Here is a 16,974-nt window from a genome sequence, read left to right as displayed (position 1 = left end):
GCAGAGGTGGATGCGCCGGCTCCGATCTGTAGGGGGAGGATGCGATACCTTTGGCTTTCGTTGCGTAGGTTTCTTAGGGGGAAGCTTCACGCACAGGTTCGATGCGACACTCTTCGATGTGGTGCGATGCGTGGCGCAGCATTGCCTTCCGGCGCCGCAACTCTCGATGCGCCACGGAACGGGACTCTGCGTCGACGCACGCAGCGATTGGAGACTTTTCACGCACCGGCAGTGGTGCGGCCCGCAAACTGGTTCTGCGACAACCCTCGCAATGGCAGGAAGCTTCACGCTTCGGGACGATGCTCGACGCACTCGGCGATGCGGAGACCCTGCGTGTTGCGATGGTGCCGCGATGAAATTTTCCACGCACTCTCGTCTTGCGACACGCAATCGGATGATGCGCTGGGTACCAGTCACTCTTGTTCACGCTTCTGCTTCCCAGCTCCCTCAACACAGCAAAACGACCTCCTGAAGCCCCAAGACTGGGCAAGCACTCCAAGGCAGGTCAGAACTCTCTCAGCAGAGTTCCAGGGGAGCTGGTGGTGAAGTCCTTTTGTTCCTGGGACTTCTTAACAGGGAGCCAGCTCTTCTCAGGCCCTTGGAGATCAGAACCAAAAGAAGGGGACACAGCAAAGTCCTTCCCCTCTCCTTGGCAGCAAAGCAAAACAGCAAGCAGGCAGTCTTCTCCTCTTCAGTTTCTTCCAGCTTTCTCCTTGGCAGAGGTTTCTTCTTAGTTCCAGAGTGATCTAAAGTTTAGGTGTCTGGGGTCCTCTTCTTATACCCCTCCAAGTCTTTGTCTCTCTTTGTTCCAGTGGGGGGATTCCCCTGCTCAAACCGGTTCCTGGGTGTGCTCTGCTCTGGAGCACCTGGTTCCTTTCAGAGTGAGGGGCAGGGTCGTTAGACGCTCAGCAGGAGGTGGAGCCTTCTTTGTGCCAGCAGAGGCAGAGTCCTCAGCCTGGCCAGCAGGGGGTGGAGCCAGCTTTGTGTTTGTCAGGGGCAGCCCTATTCAAACCCAGGGACTACTCCTCCCACCCATCTAAAGCAGATCTCCCTATTCACCCTTCTGCTGACTCATCCAGGCTCCTGGAGCCACCTGGCCCATCACATGACACCCTTCAGCCAACCAGCACACAGGCACACAGGAAGGTTAAACAGGAGAATAGCTACTTTCTAAAAAGTGCTATTCTCACACAGTGAATTTAAAAACCATCTTGCTAAAAAGATGTATAATTAAATTCTGAACACAGAGATACCAAACTTGGATTTTCTATCTTGCCCTTATGGGAAGATAGGCATGTAAACAGCCTTCCCCATTCTATCCTATGGGCAAGATAGCCTCTCAGCAGTGAAAAACGAAAATGGCTGTAATTCACTACCAGGGCATGTTACACACCTCAGTACATGCCCTACCTTTCAGATACACTGCACCCAGCCCAGGGGGGTACCTAGGGCCACCATAGGGATGCCTGACATGTACAGAAAGGGAAGGATAAGGCCTGGTCAGTGGGTGCACTGGCCAGGTCGACATGGCAGTCCTGGACTGCACATAGGCACTGCAAGCAGGCCTAAGACATCATCTTTAGCGCTACTCCTGTGGGTGGCACAATCAGTGCTGCAGCCCACTAGTAGCATTGGAATCACCAGCCCTGGCACACGCAGTGCACTTTACTAGGGGCTAACAGGTGAAACAAATATACCAATCATGGATAACCAATCAATATAACAATTTATACAGAGAGCATATGCACTTTAGCACTGATCAGCAGTGGTAAAGTGCCCAGAGTCCTATTGCCAACAACCACGGGTCAGAAAAAATAAAGGAGGAAGAAGCAAAAAGTTTGGGGATAACCCTGCAAAAAGGGCCGTTTCCAACACCCACCAAAAGGCTGGAGGGCTCCATCCATCAATGCAGATACATATGAACTGACTCAAAGGTCTGAACCAGAGGCAAAAGACTGTGTTGGAGTGGATATTTTCACAGGCTTTATTGAAGAGTCCTCATCAGTCATTTGATATGGGGAACCAACAGGATGCAGGAAGCCATGAGTCACAGCAAAGATAAAACATGCAGACGTGGGACCTGTGTTGGACTCAGAAACATCAGAATCATCTCCTGAAGACCTGGAATTATTTGAGAAGGTTGAAAAACCTTCATCTGGGTTTGTATCCAGCACTGTACCTATGAAGGTTACCCACTATGTGGAAGTGAAATTATATTTCTGGGTATTGGCTGTAAAGCCTAAGTCGTGAAGGAAAGTCATTGTGCACCGAGGATGTTCCTCAACCAGCGCCATGGACTCCTGTTTTGACCATCCAGTAGTCCATGTTTGGGAATACATGGGCTTCTGACCATTGCCACAACTGCCAGCACTTAAGCAAACACACATTGCGCGGTAGCCAATCCAAATGCTAGGACTGTAAGCATATAGTGTGAATCACAGGTAACATCTGTGCGTGGGGAGCATTGGTAGATTGAAATAGACATCCTGGGGGTCCAAGGACATAAGCCCACATAACTTGGTTCAGGTTAATCTTCTTGAACTTGTCCTGTTGAATGAATAGGTTGTAGAGGTAAAGGTCGGGATGGGTTTGAGACCCCCATCCTTTTGGGGGATCAGGAAGCAAATTAAAAAAAATCCTATATCTCTTTCTTCAAGAGGCACCCCCTTTGTTCAACAGGATGAGGACATTTACCTCCAAAACTGAAGTGTGTGCCAGAGAGAACGTCCTAATGAAGTGAGGGCGGTTTAGAGGGAAGGAAAGAAAGGGTGAAGTGTAGCCCATGCAGACTAGCTTGATGGCCCTCGGATCTGTTGTGATCGTTTCTAAATTGGTGGAAAAGTGGAACACCCTGCTGAAGATGGTGGTGTAGGGTGCTGGAGTTAAAGAGGTTTCCAGGCAGCAGAACTGGCAGTGGATGGTGGAGACTGGATCTGACACTGATAGCCATCCCGTCGATCCATTACTGCACGCCGATTGGGGTGTTTGGAGCAACTGCGAAGGTTGGTGCTTCCAAGAAGCTTGTGCCTTGGAATATCCTCAATACTTCCTATATGTGTGGTAGAATTGCCTCGCTGGGGAGGCTAGGCCAGCAAGTAAGCTGTAGTTCTGCTGATGAAGGCCTTCAAGTGTAGTGGTGCATCATGATGGCCGTGCCCATGGAGAGGGGCACAGTGTTTACGGAATCCAGGTAACACTTCAGAATTTGTTTGCAGGCAACCAAATTGTTCATGAACAAGTTGGAAACTGCTTTTTCATGGGGTCTGGAAGGATAACAACTGCATGTTTCACCAGCTCATACAGGGGGTAGACGTAGTGGAACAGAAGGTATTTGGTGTTCGCAGTATGTAGCACTAGGCTGACAAAGGCAAATACTTTTCAGCCCTAGAATCCAGCGTTTTTTGACTGTCCATGAGGAAGCACTGGGTAAAGGCTTTTGAGATCAATTTTGGAGATTAAGCTTGGACCATTAGACTTTATGATGAAGGGTATGACATCAAAAATTGTGTGTCACCCGGTGCAGGTGTATGTCTTTCGGTTATGTAGCTGTGGTTTGCTGGAACCAAAAATGCTTTCCCCACGCAGCTAGAACAAGTTCCTGAAGAACCTCACATAAGGAATGAGAGGGATAAAGGATATTCCCTTCTGGAGAAGTATATATGTCACCTGCTTATTTTAAATCAAGATACAAACCAGCATCAATAGCAAGTGGGAAGGATGATGTCGCTGGGTCATCATCTTCTTTGTGGCCGAAATTTTTACCAGTTGTAAAAAGGTCATCAAGCTCAGACTCCTCAGTCCAGACAATGTAAGGACCCTTGGATGCTGCTCTGCCAAGGGTCAGGGACTAGGAACCGAAACCAGCCCTGGTTAACAGCTCGGCCACCCCCCCCGGAAGGCTCAGGGGGTGCGGCGGAGCTGTTTGCAAGGGCCGGTTCCGGCTGATTTTTTTTTTTTGCGGACTTTTATATAGCGCAAACTTGACCCGAATCCAATTGGGTATCAGAGCCCTTTACATAGCACCAGTTACGTTACATGAGGACACACATTCATTTTTTGTTAGGCACGGGGAGATTAAGTGATTTGCCCAGAATCACAGGATGGTCAGCGTCATCACCGGCCCCCACCCTGGCAGCCCACCGGGGAAACGCCCGGTGCCCGCTATGGCCAGTCTGGCCCTGCCAAGGGTACATCATCAAAACACGCTCTAACTTTTTCCTTCAACACATGGATGACTTCAGCCAACTTCAATGGTGGTGCTGGAGACAGTTCCAAATGTAATAGTATCTAGGTAGGAAAGATTTCTTCTTAGGAGCAAGAGCTAAAGCCTGTGGAGGAGTCGAGTTGAAAAGCATTGGGGTTGGAGATACTGGAGTCATCAAACTTGAAGGATCATGCTCACTATTGGGAGGCTGCTCAGCTGTCATAAATAAATACTGCATAGTTATACAGAAGGACTCAAACCGTGCAAGGTCAGCTAATAGAACCAGGCACTTCGCATTTATCTTCTTTAAAATCTGAATTTTCTCAAACAACAAGTATCTGTCTTCGAGTAACTGTGTTGAGATCCTGAACGGTCCTGGAAGCAGAACTCTTTTCCTCAAAGAAGAAGCATTGGCATAACCAATAGGTCTCGCCTTTGGGACCCTATAAGTGTTTAGCCATGCAACATATGATGTTGTTGCACCAAGGATATTGTGCTGGACAACTAAACACTTATAAGGTCCCAAAGGCGAGACCTATTGGCTATGCCAATGCTTGTTTGTTTGGCTTCTAAATTCGAATCACTCTACTCCTGGTCTGAAGATAGATAGGGATTATACACCAAATTTGAGTGTTTGTTTTCCGTCAGGTCTAAAAGAACTTTCACTCGATTATTATTTGTCAGGGTTTTCCTCAATAACTCTTTTCATGTTATAGATGACTTTGCAGCCAACCCTTCTGATTCTGGTAAACTGTGTTCATTGATTGCCATACTAATAATTGTTAAGTGTAGTTCCAAGTTTTTATGAGTCCAGTTTTAGTTCTTCATAATTTAAGTGCTTTATTGTGATCAGATTTGCTTTGATGACGTCAAAAATATAGTTTACTGTAGCTCAAAACTGTAAACTCATACATCTCCACCCACTGAAAAAGCAGGTGGAGCCAAATGTAAGTTCCTACTGACAGACAGTAGTAGGTCCAGCATCGCACTTGGCCAACCACCGGTACTGCAACACCCTCCAATAGAAAATAATGCAAAGTGGGACTTGAAATAATATCCCATAAGGAAATATGTTTTTTCATGTTTTTGCTACCTTGCACAGCTGTGCCCTTTATTGTTGCCATATGAACCCTGAGTTGGCCCTTCCATTCTACAAAATCTATTTTTTTATTTACTAAAAACGAAAAATCTGCGTGAAAATGTACCGATTAGTAGTTTTAGGATTGCTGTGATGCCCTCGTCCGCACTCCGGTGTCTCAGGAGGAAGGCGCGCTTTATTGGGCCCGTGATATTCAGAGCAGACAGTGGGCGCAGACTCCACGGACCCAGCCGACACAGGCATGTCAGGGGCCGGCCCTCGGACTGGAGGCATTCCATGTCCAGCTCATGGCTCACACCAGCATGCAGCGTTATCTGTCTCTGGAGTGGACGTTTCACTGCCACCAGCCCGCCCAATACAATGCATCATTCACCTTACGTCTAGCTTTCAGGCTCAGTGTACAGTCCCACCAGAGTCATGAAAACAACTGAAGCTTACCATCTGGCCCTCCTAGATTAAGCAATCACTGGCAAAGAAAATTGTTTTACCTTTTGTAAAGTGCAAATGTGTTCGCAAGCTGCAGTAACACACTCATAAGATATGCAGCGCAGGCAGAAAAAGCAGCAGAAGCAGCGAATGTGGGAACAGCAGTGTTGGGATCAGGGGCAAAGATTTAGTGGTGGGGGCGTTTTTTTTACCCCCCTAATAAAAGTATTTTCGATCAATCGTTGGTTAGAAATGCTTTCAGTCGGGCATGGTGAAGTGTCTGCCGGATCTCACCAAGGAGTTTTACGTGCATGGCAGGACTGGGAACCCAAAGCAGCCCTGGCAATTTTGTTGGACCAGCCCCCACCCCCCACCCCGTGGGCTGCAAAACCTACCCCCAGTAACAAAATCGCCCCCCATAGCCCTGCTGCAAACCCGGCCCCCGCCCTTCCAGCCTCCCTGGGAAACACTTGATGCCCGCTACAGCCAGTCTGGCCCTGTATACATATACACAGACAAATGCGGGCACACTCTGTATTCTGAAAGACCTCAAAAATCTTGGTTATTTGACCAAATATTATGCTACTCTCACATACTGCCCCTCCCAATCCGATTCCTCTCCCTTTCCACTGCCACTCAAGCCCCTCTTATGCGCCCTCCTTGTCGTATAATGTATTTGAACGTTCTATGCCCGCATGATTGTTGTAAAATCTGAAGCTCACACTCCCCCAATCTTACTGATCAAGCTACACCCATGGTTATGATACAGATTTTTATAGATTGAATGTACACCATTTCGAAAAGCAAGCATCATCCTTCATCACCCGCTGCTGACATTGATCGCCCATTAACCAAAGCTTGTGGCAGTCATGTTTCCACTTGATGCCCTGGACATCTCTTGGAATTCTAGATTTATACTCTTTAAATGTTGGTAAAAGGAAAGTGTACAAATACAGCACTTGTTTCGTTCTACATTTTAAAAGACTAGGAGAATATTTTGGCATATGTGTTGATTTATGTCTAATATGCCTATGAGGTGATGTGTTGTAGGGCAGATGGGTCGGGGGTTGTGTTGCTGGTGTATGAGAGCAGAGAGAAGCTGTATGAACTAACTTCAAACTTATCGACTACTCTTTATATAAAGTCTGTTTCATAAAGATATCTACACCCAGAGATGTTTGTTCATAGTTAAGTTTTCATAGACATTGCTCAAAGGAGTCATAAAAAATAATACAAGTTAGATTTATGGCCATAGGTTGGTTAAAAGTAGCATTGTTTATTTACATTGCTTAGAAATTGCAGATAAAGATCAACTTACAAACAAGTTATGATTTTTACTGTCATTATGTATTATTATTATTATTGTAGAAATAACTAGTGGTCACCCTCTTGAAAGATAGTAGTAGATTTACAGGTAATAATACTGAAATAATTATGTTTGTGATGTGTACATCTCCGCACGTGTTCCTCACCTTGCTATGTTACATATGTTATATCCACTTGATATTGCACACAAATCATACCCAAATGTATATATCGACGCTATGCCAACATATCGGCTCACCACAGCCTAAAACAGCTGCGTTTTTAGGAGTTTTTTAAATTTGGCAAAATCAGAGCAACGGCGGAGATGAGGTGGAATTTGATTCCAAGTACATGGCGCAGTAAAGGGAAAAGCTCTCTCACCAATACGAATGCTGGGAACAGTCAAGAGTGCCTTATCACTAGATCTAAGCATACAAGAAAGACAGTAGTGCTGCAGTTTGTCTTTTAGATATGCGGGGATTCCACCCATGAGAGACGTGTGGGTGAGACAAGAAATCTTAAAGATGATATGCTTCCTAATCGGTAGCCAATTTAAAGTTCTCAGTGTGGGCGCTGTTAGGGAGCCTGCTGGGAGATTACACACCAAGCATGCAGCTGTGTTTTGCACCACCTGGACCTATTAGCTATGCCAATGCTTGTTTTAAATACAGCCTGTTTGTGACCAAATAAGTAATGTATAACATATATACAGTCACATATTTCCTTGTTGACATTTCCTAGCAGATGTTTTAAAAATATATAAATCGATTGTCATACTGTTTCTCAAGCTCTGCCCTTCGTGACTCCACCCCACATCCCCCCTTTTCTCCCCTGCCACAACTTGGCCCCCAATTTATGGATTACGGGAATAAATTTTTTTTCCAATTCCAGTACTGCCTATCATACAACCGAAATTTGGTGTCTTGCAGTAAACATACCCTCTCGGCTAAATCATAGCATTAGTACTAATACAATTAATACATACATGTCTGTATCAAAATATACTGGGCAGTAAAGATACAAAATTTAACATAGCCTATATATATATTTTTCAGTTTTATACAGCGCAAATTCGACTTGAAAGTGTTGTATTGCTTTACACGAGCACCAGTTCCATTTCACAAGCACACATTCATGTTTTTAAGGCACCAAGAGATTAAGCGATTTGCCTAGAATCACAGACTGTTGAGCCGACGCCGAGACTCGAACCTATTTCCTTAGTTCCGAACTCGGCAGATCTGAGTGTTACGTAATTTACACATGGCACGCTGCGTGTTCCAAAATTTCATATCTTACGTATTTTTTTGGTTCTGTCTCTTTTTAGGTTGACAGTGTGCAAAATAAAGCAAAGGAATTACCTGATAAAGTTTTCTTTCCCTGGCCTAACAGTGCCACTTCGATTACGAAACAGAAAGTAAGGAAGCTCATTAAACTAAAAATAAGCAAGGTGACTTTAAAACTAGACATGCACCATGGCAATATTCTGACTAAAACAAGTGTCCTTCCAACTTAAAGCTGTGTATTAACTATTAACGATCAACCTAACTTCCAACTACTTGATTACTTTATGATTACCAAAAAGGTATTTGACTTTACTAATCCTAATTTAAGGAGTAATTGTGGCTAACACCGGCTCTTAAGACGTTTTATGCCTAATCAAAACACATTACGGGGTCTGCTCCGAGAAGTGAACATTGACTCGGCCGGCCCCCAAAAATATAAGCTTCCTACTTTGGGCACGAACCATCCGCTTTATGAGCCGTAAATGTCTAGTGGGATTGGCGAAGCACTGGACTTAATGCGGACAGGACTATTTTCGTATCGATCTCCAAGCTATTAAATTGGGTAATAGAAAAAGGTGAAATGCACAGCTTAGAAATAACAAGTGCGGCAGAGATATATACATTGTTTTAAACTGTAAGCGCAAAACTATGGCAAGTGTGGGGAGACTGAAGAGATGTCAACGGGCTATATAGTAAAAATATAATTCGAACAGAATGCCCCAAACCCCAGTTTCTGTTCTCTGCACTACGTGAAATATGTATGTGTCCTCGTTACTTAAGTGACCTTTTTCAGTGCGTGGCTTATTGAGGGGGTCTTTGGTTGGGAGGACAGTTATGAAGTCAATAAGTGACCACAGATAGTGGGCGTATGTAAACGTGCTATAGAATTTATGTGTACTTGGAAGACTTTTTCGCTCACTGCAAGGTGAATTTTCCTCGTTCTTGCAGTCACGCACATAAATGCACAAACCTGCTTTTCAGAACTGTGTCAGTGATTTCAAAGGTTGATTACATGCCTGGCACGATGGTTGAGATCTGACGGGAAAGTGCATTGGTGTGTATATGCCATGGCACATTAAACGCGTCCTGTTTTCCAAATAAACGTGGATGACGCTCGCTTGTCTCGTGGCAAGTTTTGGACAGTCATTACGTTCACTTTCTTGGATTTGTTCCCCAAAATGTTGCAAAACGTGCCAAAGCAAACCAGACACCTCTGTGAGCATTACATAGATGCTTTAAATGGCTTGAGGTTCACATACCAATATTCATGATGTGAATTACTGCATAAGGAAAACTTGAGATTAAGTGGTGGGTTTGTCCCTGTGAGACCTTTTAGCATTTCAAAGACAAGATGACCTGCGCTGACCGCCATCTGTTTCCAATTAACGATAATTGGAAACAGATGGCGCTGCTGCTCGCTCCCGAGCACCCTAGGCCAGGGGACAGAGAAGGCAGGACATGCACCCGCCTTGGACCAATTGTGTGCTGTATTTCTTAGAAAGACACATGCACAGGCCAATTGCGGGTTAGTAAAAAAAAGCACATGCACGAGTGTGTGTTCAGAGTTCAAAAGCCCTTACTAAATGCCTCACAATGCAGCACATGCGCGCTTGCTCAGGCGAGACCTAAAAAAACTGTTCCAGATTTATTTATTTTTTGATAATCAACTTTATTGATTTTAAGATCGAACACATTGACATCACAGGACATTTCATTGATACTACAAGCATTGACCACAGTCACCATTTGTGGGTACATACAAAGTATTGGATAGAAGCACCATCTTAACACACCGACACTACCCCCACGCCTAAAGGGGAGGTTTCGTGCCCTTAGTTCAGCTGTCCCAGCCATTTGCCCTAGACTTTGTTGCATTTATCTCCGCCTTGATAACAGAAATTGGACGATAGTCTGCACATCTAGGGGAGGGCGGCTGGGTCTTGGGAATAACAACAATAGTCGCCACGTCGGTCTCAGAAGTAAGCCTGGGCAAAGCACTACGCTACGTTCGCGTAGTTTGCGAAGTTTGCGCTACTTCGCACTACGCGAATTGCACATAGCACAGTGCAAACATGCGTAGCGTAGCGTTGCGTAGTGCAGTGGTCATTTTTTGCTTGCTCGCAGTCCTCAACATCAAGTTGGCGACCGCGAGCAAGCAAAATGACATCCCGGAGAGATTTTTTCCTTGTTCGCGATCAGCAACATCAAGTTGCCGATCGCGAGCGTGGAAAATAAACATCCCGGCGAGATTCCCAACGCGAGGAGGTCGGGTTTCTCCTTGCGAGTGGTCGCGTATGCTCGCGACTGCTTGCGATGAGAAACTACCAGTCCGCGTTGAGAAAGCTGCCGCTCGAGTAAAAATCTACTCGAGCAGCAGACAACTGCAGCTCGCACTGTGCAAGATGCCGTTTTCAATGATTGCACAGTGCCGGATGCTTGTCCGCACTGTGCAATCATTGAAAACTGCATCTTGCACAGTGCGAACAGGGTACTACACAGTTCGCGAAGTGCTACGCGTAACTCGCGTAGTGCGTAGTGCTACTTCGCGAACTACGCCCAGGGTAACTCATAAGGGAAGGAGCCAACCTCAGCAACGTGGTGGTACAGGTGCACGAGATGGGGAACCAACAAGTCTCGGTACATCGCAAAGTACTCTTGAGAAAACCGTTGGGCCCCGGTGTTTTCCCAGCATTCAGCAGGGAGATTGCGCCGTGAATCTCCTCCGAGTAATGGGAAGGTCCAAGACAGCCGACTCATCCTCTGCGAGGCGAGGGAGACGGATACCTGCCCGGCTGAGCACATATAGGAGGGCAGCCTCCGGTGTGTGAGCAGAGTACAACTGGGCGTAGTAGTCGGCAAATGCCTGTGCGATTGCACATGAGGTGTGGTGGGTGCAGCCTGAGGGGTCCTGGATTTCAGGGACTATCCTGTTGGCGAGAGGGTAGGAAATCAATCTGTGTAGTCGACTTCCGTTTTTGTCTCCCCATCCATATACTCTGGCCACGGATGAGCGCCACAGCATCTTAGCCGACTCCAAGGAAATCTGCTTGATCTCTTCTCGAGTGACTGCGAGCTGCCTGTCTCTGTGAACATCAGGGGTCCCAGTTTGGGCTGTTTCCAACCGTATGGCCTGTTCCTCAAGGAGGGTCAGGTGGTCGCTTTGTGCCAGGCTTTTCGTGTGTACCCAACCCTTGGCCACTCCGTGGATAGGGGCCGTACTCGCTTCCCAGAGGGAGGGGACAGACCCGTGATTAGTGAGGAAATAGTGGAGCAATTCCACCTCTATTGTCTTTTTAACTTCCTTGTCTTGTAGGAACCATGCGTTTAGTCTCCAGACCGCCCAGGTTGTGTCTGAGGTCCCACCCAGGTGCATGGACAGGGCAGAGTGGTCCGAAGATCCCCGGGGAAGGATGGCTATATTGGCTATATTGGATACCCTATGTCACTCTGTGGCAGGCAGGAGAATCAAGTCATTGCGGGAATGTGTATGGTAGGCCGCTGAAGTATGGGTGTGTGGGATTCCAGATCCTCCAAACATCACATAAGCCAAGGGTGGCCGCCCAGTCAGTCAACCTCTTTGCATGGGCGAGCCTTGTTGGCGAAAGAATGCCGCGTCGAGCGTTGGCTGCAGAACGGCATTAAAGTCGCCCCCAATCACAGTCTGCCCGAGGGGTAGAGAGGAGAGTGTGCCTATGAGGTGCTGTAGGGTGGAGGTAAGCATGGCGGGTGCGACGTATGTGGAAGCTAGGTTTAGGATGTTCCCTTCTAGCTTTCCGTATACAGCCACAAACCTGCCCTGGGGATCCATCACGACATGGTCAGGAGTGAAGGGGAGTCCCCGCCGCACTAGGATTGCAACCCCACGCAAACCGAGTTTGAAGCCAGAGTGCCACATTGCCACCTAACCGTATTGTGCGAGGAAGAGGCATTGGGTCCCTAAGAGGTGTGTCTCCTGAAGTAGGAGTATGTTAGGCACATGGCGTTGGGCGTACTTAAGGACCGCTGTTCTCTTAATGCGATCCAGTAGTCCGTTCACATTTCAGGATAGAACATGAAGGGGCCTACCTGGGGAGGACTACTGCATCGGGACTGGTGCGTGTGATCAGTGGGACAGAGGGTAGCGGGCCCCAATGAGGTAGGGGCGTTGCAGTGCCAGCGTATGTGTGCAGTGCGTGTTGTGTGCTCCGTATTGCACGGTGTCAGAAAGGTGGACAGGTTTCAAAGTGCTGTAGATCGTAAGAAAAGGAGACCATGGCAGATTCAAACCTAAGACTACCCAGAGGACAACGGTCCCCTCCATCCCGCCCCCACTTCCCCCCACCCTATACTTCCGGAACTGAAACATCTGTCGCCCTGAAAAGGAAAAGTTAACAACAAGAACAACAATCTAAACTGAAACGCCTAGCCCGGGATTGCGTGGCAGTAGTGAACCCCTCCACAGTATCGGATGGAGCCATCTTTGTGGCATGCCACCGTGGCTGACATTGTCCGCAGGATGTCTTTCCCTCCCTCAGTCAATCGGGAGCTTCCAGAACCCTGTTCTCAGACACCTGGATAAGTCTTCAAATTGTCAGGCTCTTGGAGAGATCTGTGCATGTACGTGATATCTTGGACCCTTGAACCATCTGATGTAGTTGACCCCTCGTGCGGTCCATGGCCCCAGCGGGACTGCGTGCGCCTCCTCTGCCGCTGAGGGGCAAGTGAATCGGCCTTTATCGCTCAGGATGGTCCAGCTGTGGGTGTAGTTCGGATTCGGACGGGACTCTCTTTGGTCAGCCAAGTCCACGCTGACTGTGGGGTCTCGAAGAAAACCTCATTATAAGAGCAACGTTGTGCCTGCACCGCTTTAGTATAGTCTGGGAAAAGCATTACATTGTTGTTCTGAAACTTCAGGGTACCCTGAGCCCGGGCTGCGGTCAGGATGGCATCTCTATCCTTGAAGTTCAAGATCCTAGCTATAATGGGCCTGTGCAGAGCACCGGGAGGCAGTTTAGGGGCAAGGGAGCGATGGGCTCGCTCGATAGCGAACCAGGGTGATAGTGCTTCCTTGGGAATCCAGGAGTTCAGCCAGGTTTCCACAAAGGCAGCTGCGCGACCCTGCTCGACTCCCTCCGGAAATCCCACCAGACGGAGATTATTACGACGTGACCGGTTTTCAGCATCCTCAGCTCTGCGATGTAGCTCTTTAGTGTGGGATCGCAGGTGGGTTACTTGTTCTTTCAGATGGCGGAGGTCATCTTCAACTGTGGAGATTCGAGATTCTGCTTCCAAAATATGAGCCGTGGCATTCCGCAAGTCCTGGCGAATGAGGGCCATATCGACCCGGACTGTGAGAAGGTGGCCTGGGAAATGCTTTCCACTAATTAAAGTGGGCACCCTATACCAGTCCACACGACCCTTCTGATGTATGAGGTCAAAGTTAACCTTATTGAACACTATCCTAGTGGTAGCTATAGAGCGCAGCGTTCAGGCATAATCTTGAAGGAATGTAAAGCAGCTTGTTTTAACACAATATCACCTCCTAAATGACTAAATGAAAGGAGAACCATACAGTGTTTATATAAAAATATGTATTTATTAATGTAACACTCTCTACTAGTCTCTATATGAGACTAGGGCACAAAGTACACATTACTAAATCAAAAGAACTTTCGTAAATAGCAAAATACACAGCGGGCTCCCGGGGGAGACTGAACCGTATACTAAAAAAATGGTATAACAGCAATGACTTGACTAGACACAGTGCCTAGAGCATGTAGAATCGCTGGGACCCCAAGGAACCACCCAGAGGAGTGACACAGGGAGCCCATGGAGGACGGGTGCACTGAGGAAACACAGACGCGTAGTCCGTACAACTCTATGGGAAAGTCGCGGTTGCAAATGTACAAGTTAAGGACACTTCTAAGAGGACTTCGAGCAAACCCTTTGGAACTTAGGAGGTTCTAAGGCCAACTCACCAGTGAGTACCGAAGTACCCTTGTTACCTATCCCAGAGGAGCCGGGTGAATAGAGGTCAAGTGGTGTCGGAAACCTTTGTCATTTTCAATGGAGAGCTGCAAAAAAGTCCTGCTGCCAGGAGGGCGACGAATGTCTGGTGGAATACAAGCTTGGATTCGAGGTGAGAAGAACCTGAAAGCAGAGGGGACGGAGTCTGGGTCACTTCAGGTGACCAGGGGCTCGGTAGTCGAATGCCCACCGATGTCGAGTGCTTCAGGAGTGAAGAAGGGTTGCTTGACTCTGCAGCCACGGGGACCAGGAGACGTCGAGGACGCCCAGGGTCTGGAGGTGAGCTGTCCCACGAAAGATGTCGAGAGCTGATGGTTTGATGTCCGGCTGGAGCACCAACAAGCCTTCGCAAATGCAACCCACGCTGTCAGAGGAAACAGGTTACGGTGTGGACCAGCAAGGTCCAGGGGACTCTCCAAGCAATGGAGAGTCAGGGCACATCTGGAGCAACCAGGTAAGCCCAAGAATAAACGAGGTGACCGTCGCCAGGACCCACAGGCCAATGGACCAGGGATCGCGAGGAGACCTCAAGTAAGTTTGCAAAGTACCAGCCCACAGGACACTCGAGGAGTGGAGGTCAGAAATCTCCAATGAAAATATTCTGCTCGGGATCAGGACTACACAGAGTCCAATGCACAAGCTCGGGAATCATCACTAACCATATGCAACTGCAAATGTAAACGATTCCCAGGGGTTTGGGTTGAACGGTCCCCATGAGGGATACTGGTCTCAGAATTGCTGAGAGGGCAGCACGACCTCAGGGACCTTCGGGAACCCACCTCCTGTGTTGCTGAAATCTTAGGAGTCCTCAGGAGCTCGGGAGAAGCAAACCAGTCAGATGTGTTTAGGTGCCTGCTTTTGCAGGGGAGTAACTCCTTTACTCCAAGGAAAATTCTTCAGTAGTCCAGCGCCGTGCAGGCAGTCGAAGTACTTGGTTTGTTCTTAGCAGAATCTTGTCCAGGTAAAATATAAAGTCCTGTAGTCAGGTAACCGACTTTATACCGATGGGAAGGGGTTGGACACCCATGTCCTTTGTCCAGTTTCGCACCAGAGCAGGAGCAAATGGCTCCCAGAACTGGTTTGATCTGGACTATGCACAGGGACACCAAATGTGCCCCCAGTGCAGACTTTCTGGCACTGTCAGAGTGCACCCACCCAGCCCCAATACACTAAACCCTGTCTGTGAGGTGGTCACACCTCCCTGTGACAGGATGCCTATTATCATGCCTTCCTCTGCTTGAGCTTGGGACAGCAGTAGGAGAGCAGAATCGTGTCTGTGGCTGGCAGTGTCCATTTTGTGCTGCCCTGGTCGAGAAAGCTTGTACCGGGCAGACCGGTGCCCCACATATGTCCCTTTGGAAGGGTGGAATTATACCTTCCACACCAGTTACTGGTGTGGAGGTATGATTCCAAGGTGTTTGACACCAAATACGACATGTTTCTAAGCAGCAGTTTTAAAGTTAGCATTTACCGCGAGGTTATAATGCACTTAAACATATATGTCTGGCTGCATCACAGACAACCCCGGAGAATAGTCTCCGAAGGCTGCAGAGGGGCTCTGCTCATGGAGGGGCACCCTTTCACGTAAAACCCAGCACCCTGCCTTCAGGATTGTTAAGGCCTGCCATGGGGGTGACTGATAGGTATTTAAGTGTAGTGATTTAGATAGATATAGTGAACCTATATCTTAAGTAAGTGGTGCAAGCACCAGCTTACACAGTCTGCTGTAGCAGGCTTGTTGTGCCAATTTGAATGGCCTCTCAGGGGTGGCATAATACATGCTTCAGCCCATGGGAGGCCTCTGGGGTACCTGTGCCCTGGGTACATGGTGTACTATATACTAGGAACTGATAAGGGTACCCAAGAATCCAACCTGGAGTGTACCTAAAGTACATGCATATCAATTTAAGGGAGAAAGCAGATAGACTGAGGTCCTGAATAGCAGGATCCCAGTCAGACTAGTTCAAAAACAGTGTGACATCAGCAAAAAGTGGGGGTAGCCATAAGAAGCAGATACCACTTTCCTACAAGGACCTCGCCAATCTTGTTCTTCACCGAGGTCTGAGATGCGCCAATGACCTGTAGGATAGTCGATAGGTCAGACCCTGGAAGGGGGGAACCCCCAAGCGCCCCCTCCGTCGGCCCACGGTAATTTGTGGTATATTGGTCCATTTTGATTTGCGTCGGTGCTGCGGTTGATTTAGTGACACGGTCTCTCCCCATCGTGGACTCCGAAAAATGGGGGAGGCGCGTCTGTTCAGATGTTGGCGCTTCGACACCTAGGGCCCAGGGCTGCCCGGGCAGGCCCTCTCAGCTTCAGGTGTACCCAATGCAGGTCGGCCAACAAGGGAGCACAGCGTCGGAGGGGCCCCTCAAGGCATAATTGTATGGGTCCCGTCTGCCGAGCTATCTCAGGGAGCCGGCTGGTCAGATCCTTCCAAGCTGGGACCAGGGCCCCCACTGCTCAGGTAGGTGGGCAGGGAGGACTACCTCCGCGCACCACACCCGTCAGGCCACAGAGGGTCCAGGTGTCAGGCAGTCTCCACAGGGTGAAGTGACCAAGGGGTTCGCGGGGCCACTCTATGTCCACAGGGCCGGCGAAGGGGGAAGGGACCCTACCCTTGAATCCCAATCTGCCCAAAATGGCAGCC

The 16,974-nt window shown here is 48.2% G+C and overlaps 1 protein-coding gene across 2 annotated transcripts in view; it reads right to left on the bottom strand.

Annotated features, from left to right (window-relative positions):
* Positions 1 to 16,974, bottom strand: part of LOC146796188 (unconventional myosin-Ig-like) — a 1,225,789-nt gene that overhangs the window by 86,323 nt on the left and 1,122,492 nt on the right. The window lies entirely within an intron of this gene.

This window comes from Triturus cristatus, chromosome 10, assembly GCF_964204655.1.
Source record: "Triturus cristatus chromosome 10, aTriCri1.1, whole genome shotgun sequence".
In the NCBI taxonomy this organism is placed as follows: domain Eukaryota; kingdom Metazoa; phylum Chordata; class Amphibia; order Caudata; family Salamandridae; genus Triturus; species Triturus cristatus.
The sequence above is the reverse complement of the archived record's forward strand: the minus strand, read 5'-3'. Positions and strand labels throughout refer to the sequence as shown.